The sequence below is a fragment of the Lates calcarifer genome, linkage group LG3, assembly GCF_001640805.2.
Source record: "Lates calcarifer isolate ASB-BC8 linkage group LG3, TLL_Latcal_v3, whole genome shotgun sequence".
Classification (NCBI taxonomy): Eukaryota; Metazoa; Chordata; class Actinopteri; family Centropomidae; genus Lates; species Lates calcarifer.
In genome coordinates, this window is record NC_066835.1 from 8386690 (window position 1) to 8393747 (window position 7058).

General features: G+C 45.9%; 1 long non-coding RNA gene across 1 annotated transcript; it reads left to right on the forward strand.

The window, feature by feature from the left end:
• Nucleotides 1-2949: 2949 nt before the first annotated feature.
• Nucleotides 2950-4897, forward strand: LOC127139151 (uncharacterized). Its single transcript, XR_007809140.1, has 2 exons — nucleotides 2950-3522; nucleotides 3648-4897. It is a non-coding gene; the product is annotated as an uncharacterized LOC127139151 (long non-coding RNA).
• Nucleotides 4898-7058: the final 2161 nt, after the last annotated feature.

The following is a 7058-nucleotide window of genomic DNA, read 5'->3' on the forward strand; positions in this document are numbered from 1 at the left end:
ATTGCCCTGGCCGCCTTTGCACCCTTTGACCCCTCACCCCGTGACCCACTGTCCCACGCTCCCTCTGGTTCCCTTTTTTACCACCTCAGCTGACCACCTCCCACACAACCCCTAAAAAGTACAGAAAAAGCTTGAGAAGTTTATTTTGTACATGTGCACTGTATATGTTTGTGTGTTGACGTGGTTTTTTGGGTACATATGTATGTGTTAGTGGGGCTGGATTTTCCAGCAGGGTTTAATGAGGCTTGTTCGGATGTCTGCTGATAGAAGAAAATCTGCTGCTCCTCTGTCTGTCGCGCTTCTCTCTCCTCTTTGCCAATTCTCCTTCAACTCTGCCTCCCAGCCTCTTTATCTCAATATGTTTCTGTCTCATTTGTCCATCACATCCTTTCAGTCCATCTTCATCTGCGTGGCGTCTCACTCGCTCAGTCAGTCAATCTCCATGCCTCACTTGTGTTGATGTGTCTCCCGGTAAGTCTGTTTCTGTCCTCTCCTTTGTTGATTTTCTCTGTGTGCCTTCCCTTTGCCTTGTGAGAAAACTCTTAAGGGTCTTTGTTACGAGCTCAAGTCACATCCATGGCGACCAGCATTGACTGACAGCCCTTAAAGAGGTCTCTTCATCGCAGGGGCCAGGGAAGGCACGAAGGAATGTGTGTGTGTGTGTGCATGTGTGTGTATGTAAAAAAAGAGAGGGCCTATGTGTTTGTGGGTGCATTTTTACATCTGAGCATGTACACATATACATGTGTGAGTGGTTTCTGCTCACCAGTGTGAGCGTTCTTCCTCTCGCGGGTTCATTTTTCTTGTCAAAGGGTTACTGTGATGTTTATCTCAGTGACATAGACAAATAAACCAGGGCAGAGTCAATCTAAGCCGGGCAATCAGTGCAGAGCCTTCTACGGTTCTGCAAGTCTGTTTGTTTATCCTCCATGTTTCCTTTGAACCCCCCACCCAAACACACACAGATATATATGAACTTATATAACCCGAGAGAAAGAAGGAAACACAAAAGAGAGTTAAGTATATGTGTGAAAGAGAACAAGACAAAGCTACACAGAAAGATGATTTATTAGGTTAAAAAGACAATGAAAACACCCCAAATTTCTGATGAGCAGTGATGGGGTTCATCCAAATTTAGGTCACCATGTAGCTTTTGTGGCTGAGGTTATTTCAGTCCCACTCAACTCCCATCCAGAGAGAAAACCCTGCAGGCACTATCTTGGAAATCTGACGAAGTGAAACAGAAGGAAGCTTTTATGTGAGTATTTTGTTGTAATTATTTCAATCTTCAAAATGCTCAAAACAGCAAAAGACTATGCTGCGCACTTTATGCACTTTATCTTGGCTGGACTTTTTCTGGAACAGGCCTCATTATTCTCTGTCAGCCATTAGAGCTGAATATCTGTGCACCGATTTTAATCAAAACGATAACATCAGTTGCTCTGTGGAATGGAAAACAGAATTGTTGAAATGAAAGGCCACGCTATAACTACCTTAAGTGGACTGAACGATAACTGGAGGCGGGACGGGACGTGGTCAGAGTTTGACCTTTTGACTGACGGGGAGCCCCCGCAGTTTGACAGACAAACGCAGTGGACCTGCGCAGCACGAGAATGGCGGCTTGAATTTTAAACTGAGGACCAACTTCATTTTCGTCACATTTCTCCATGTCTGTACAACGTCTAGAAGATAGAAAAATGTGACCATGCACCTCATATCAACCCAAGTCAAACATCAACACCCTGGCAGTCCGAAACTCAAAGCCATGCAATAACACAACCCGTAGACATTCCATAGCACCCAGTGAGAGGGCTTGAACTATTGCGAAAACATTCACCATATAGGGAAACCCCAGAAAATACAAGAGTGTGGCATTTGATATTTTTAAGAACATTACTCTTGAAATGATCTGGAGTTGGAAATAAAAGGTCTTTTCCTCCTCGTACTTGAAGCTTGCAAACCACATTACCAAAATACCCAACTGTCGAAAGAGTGGATTGTTTTGTGGTAAATGGCTGACAATCAAAGTGGTCATACATCTTAGAAAAGCAGCAAAGGAAAACCATCTTGAACTGGCAGCGGTAACGGCGCACTGGTCATTCATTTCAGTGTTGCAGTGTTTCAGTTTTCAGTGGGAACCTCCACATAATTTAAAAGCAATGGAGAAGAGAACACAGATGGGCAAGCAAAATGGAGACCAAGTCCTGTGTTATTTATATTTTTAAGTTGCCTTGTTATCGTGAAGTCTTTTTGAAGTTGGCAGCGATCCTTTAACAAGATCTAGCACTATGTTTTGGACAGAGATGGAGTGAGCCTAAAAGGAAAAAAAAAAAAAAAGAACGATGAGTGTCACGGCTTCTTGAAACTGTCAGCCTGCTGCCCCATCTCTCCGAGCTATCAATCTCCGGGGCATTCTAATTATCTATAATTGGTCATAATTGGATTTAATTGGCTTTGATTGGCTGTAATTGGGGCGATGGGCTAATCTGATTCGAGATCAGAGGACTGGGGGTCCTGTGTGGTTTGTGAGTGAGTATTCCCTCGCCCCTCTGCTGACCCGAGATGTACACATCAAACATATTCGTTTGTAACACAGCTGATTGCTACCCGTCATTGCTGTGTGATTTGGGAGCAGAAGCGCACTGCGAAGTTTTTTATGTGTTTATGACAATGCAGCAAGTTTATAGGAATTCAAATTGGGAGAAATTCCTGCTAGGTAAGTGTATGCATCGTGTGTGAGTGCATTCATGCATCCAAACACACACACGAGATGGCCTCAAAAGAGAAACTGAGAGGGTGTGAGATGGCAGGAGAGATCATAAGTAAACAGTAATGTAATACAGCACTAATTTGAATCACATTTTCTTGCCCAGAGCCGCTGAATTCCTAATTGTGCATGAAGCTGTCCAGAAGTCATGGTGAATTATAATATCCCGGACAGAAAGAGAAAAGTGACTCTGCAGCATTTTGATTTGGTCTGACGAGGGACTTTGAGAGGAGGAGAGGGGAGGGAGGAGATGTGTTTGTGTTGGAGAGAAAAATCCCTCCTGCCCTCTTTTTCTTTCTTGCTCTCACTGTCTTTTGTTCCTGATCTCGGTCTACCCGGTGGCTTGACAGGCAGATGGAAGCGATTATACCGTAATAATAAACCATGGGAGGAAACCATGGGAGAGACGGAGAGATGACAGAGGAGGAGAAGGGAGGAGGAGAAGGGGAGATCTTCGGAGCGCTCACGGGCCAGCACACGTGTCGATCAGGCCCACGGATCAGCGCCTGTGCTCATTTCCATCACCTTGACGGCTCAGACCTACATCGCACCACCGGGAAAGGGATCAGGAATATGGCTTCTTTACCCAAGATATGTAATTCCTTTCCCAGAGATGTGACATCTTTGATCACAGCTTGATTAGACTTGATTCACTATGCAGATGTTTCACACTTCGAAGCCTGATATTGAAAGATGAACTCATTAAAACAACAAAATCATTTCTTATTCTTCCATCCTCTCATTCTCCATGGCAGGTATTGTATTTTTTTTTTTTTTTTATTTTTTTTTTCAGTTTTGTGCTGCGGTCAGGCTCTGACAGTAGCCTTGTCTCTCGCTCTGTCTCCCCTCAGTCACAGTGTGTTTAACATCTGCCCCACAGGCCTGTACCTCTCACAGCCTTTCAGCACCCATTGCAGCTTGCAAGACGTTGCAGCGCTGCCCTGCAGTCGCCCCAACAACAGCCCTCATCAGCTGCACCTCTGGTGCTGTTCTGGTTCAGCATCACATCACCATCAAACATGGACTGGTGCTTGTTTAATACAATGAGTAAGCCATCACAGAGAAGGCATCGGACTGAGTAAATGTCAGGACAGATCTGGAAAAGACATGAAGCACCTGCATGTGAAAAAAAAAGAATGAATAATGTTGGCATCAAATGGTGAAAAAGTCTTTGTTGTAAATAGAGAGAAGTGACTGGAGCTTGGTGGGGGGACAGAGGTTGATGGGTTAATGTATAGAGTGTGCTTACGCATGAATGTCAGCGTGTGTGTGTGTGTGTGTGTGTGTGTGTGCGTCAGGGGCAGCTGGTCTACGGGTGAGGGAGTGAGCCGTCACCCAGAGGCAAGCCCCCTCCACCCCCCTGCAGCACCACCACACCCTCCCCCTCACCTTTAACCTCTCACCCTTCACCCTAACAGCAGCATAATACGTCTGTTGAGGGATCAGGGTAGGCAAGGTTGCTTTCTGCTCACATCAGCATCCTCTCCGTCCTCCAAATTGCCTTTGAAAACACTAAGTACCACCGGGGGGGGTGCGGGGGGGGGGGGGCAACTGATATACCCTGTTTTGTTCTGTTTTCCATGGTTGCAGCATATGCTTGGCCGACACACCTACACTAACTACATGAATTGTGGAATCTGTTGTGTAATCCTACTGAGACCCTGAAGGTGTGGTCACAGTGAACAGAGAGCCAATGTTAGAGGTGGTGCAGATTGGAGATTGTCAATGGAAAAACACAAGCAAACAGCCTCAGACTGACTCACTCACTCATTTTTACATACGAAGAGCGATAGAAGGTACAAATATTGACACAATTCCCTCAATTCCGACTTTGGAAAAGTGTGGTGGTAGAGGGGTTCAGATGCTGTTCGATGATCTGACAAGCACTTGAAACACAATGACCCCTCACTGGTAGACAAAAAGGAGATTTTATTCAGTGGTATAAGAATTGGAAGGGTCTTTGATAGTCAGAAATGAACACACTGGTTTGTGGAAATGTAGTGGAACCAAATGTGTCACCACTGACAATCATATAAACCGACATTCGTGCTCTTACCCTGTCCTGATCTGCTTTGTCTCCTAGGTCTGGGGAGTCACTGCAGTCATCACAGTAAAACAACCATGATTTCACCCAATATTCCTGTCATGTTTCAACAGGCTGTTTATTAAAAACCCGCAGCCGGCCAGCAACCGCACTGCACACTCTCAGCCACGGCGCCCAGAAACACTCTTTCACATCACAAACGTCGCCTCCAATCTCCATCTTTTCCCCTCTTTTCATGCTACAGCTCTTATTTTCCTTCTGCTGTCCCAGCGGTGGTTTCCTAAGTATGACATCATCACTCAGCGCCTGAGTGAGGGCTCGGTGACCCACGGTGCACTTCAGATGCAGATGAGTTTGACATGTTTAAAAAAAAAGGAAAGAAAGAACATTCCTAAGAAAATTTTATGCAGGGGTGTTGAGTCATGGACTGTAACCGGTGTATATTTCTGTCACATCCATCAACAAGATGTCAATCACTGAGGTCAAAACAAAGACACTGAAGACCACACCTCCCATTCAGGACAGGATTCTACAGTAACTGGATTTGGGACCGACTAAGGATGGGAATGGCAGCTTTCCTTTTCCTTTGATGAATACATGTCTGATTGGCCACAGCAGAGACTGGCTGCCTGGTATCAGACAGGCACTTCCTGGAACAGGGTTTCCTTCCGGCTACGATAGGGGCCTCAACTCTGATTAAAGAGCAGGAGGAACAAGGGACACCTGAAAGAAACAGCAGCTAATCAGACAGGAGACATACACACTAACACACACAAGCAAGTTCACACAGAAGAAAAGTTAACATGTCCATACATGCTGACAACAGTGGGAAAGAAACATGTCATCAGGAGAAACATACATCACACAAGCGTACAGCCTTTAATCAAGATGGGTACTGCTCTTGCCAAATGTTTGTCAAATAATGGTGTGTGTGTGTGTGTGAGAGAGAGAGAGAGTGTGAGTGGCTGTTCAGCTGAACTTGATTTCCCAATGCCTGCTGCTCCGGATACCACAAAAACACCCTGCTGCCTCCATTGTCTGCCTCCCAAGGAATTCCCAACCTCTCCCATTGCTTGATTAGCAGCTCAACCGATCGCGTGATCCCCACTCAACTGTCAGAGTTTCCCCCATGTCGAGAAAAACACGTGTTGTTGTAACGACACAAGATCCGTATTACAAAACCTTGCAACAGCATGTCCTCCCAACTTCCCCCCACAGATGAGCAGAAGTACACGGGAAAAAGAATCAGGAATTCGAAGAGCGTTTTCATGTGTTTTCATCTGCACAGTTGCAGCGATGCATGAGCGGGCATACACCCACCCTCGCATACATGCCCTCATGTGGGCACAGACACTACCTCAGTTTATGAAGCTGCTGTGTATTGATTACATAGCAACTGCGTGTCTATTTTGTGCGTCCCGGCAGGATACCACTGGATTAAGGCGATGGAAAAATTCAGCTTTGGATCATGTCTGTGCTGTGCTCTGCAATTTCCCCATTCCGAAGGCTTTTCTTCGTCTTCTATAATTGCGATTTACACCTCTTCCTTTCAACTCTCAACCGCTCCATCCCGCCAACCATCTGGTGCCCCTTCCCTACTGAGCTGAGTTTGCTACTAACAACCCACAGCTGGGCTTACACACACTTAGACACACATCCATTTGTTCTAAAGTTAGTAGAATTGGCCAGCAGCAAGTGATCCCCAAGTCCATTTCTTAAATGCTTAGCTTAGGAGACAGCATGGCCTGAGGGTTAGGGTGGCACTGGGTAATGTTGTCCCTGAGTTACTTAGGGCTTGTCGGGAGGCTGATCGCTGGCAGATGCTGTTTGTGTAATGGCAGAGGGTCAAAGTGGGGTAAAGCGGGGGTGACAGGAGAGCTGCAGATCTGCAGAAAATAGAACAGATGCTGTTGTAGCAGAGGACGAATGGAGAACATAGAGCAGGTCTCTTCAGTCGTGAGCTGAGATCCGAACCCTGGTTCCTTCTCCTGTCAGGACCTGGGGCCTGGACACTGTCAGCCACCGGAGGCACACACACACACACACATATATATATATATACACAGACTGTTTTAGCTGACTGAGTCCTTGTTGGAGCCCTTTCACACCTCTTAGAGTCGTTTCTCCAGATCCAAATCTAACATGTCATGAGGCCAGAGGATTAATTGTTAATCTTAACAGCCGTCATTATCTGGGATGGTTCTAAATTCTTTCATTCTCGCCTTGCCAGCACATGTGGCCCGTCGG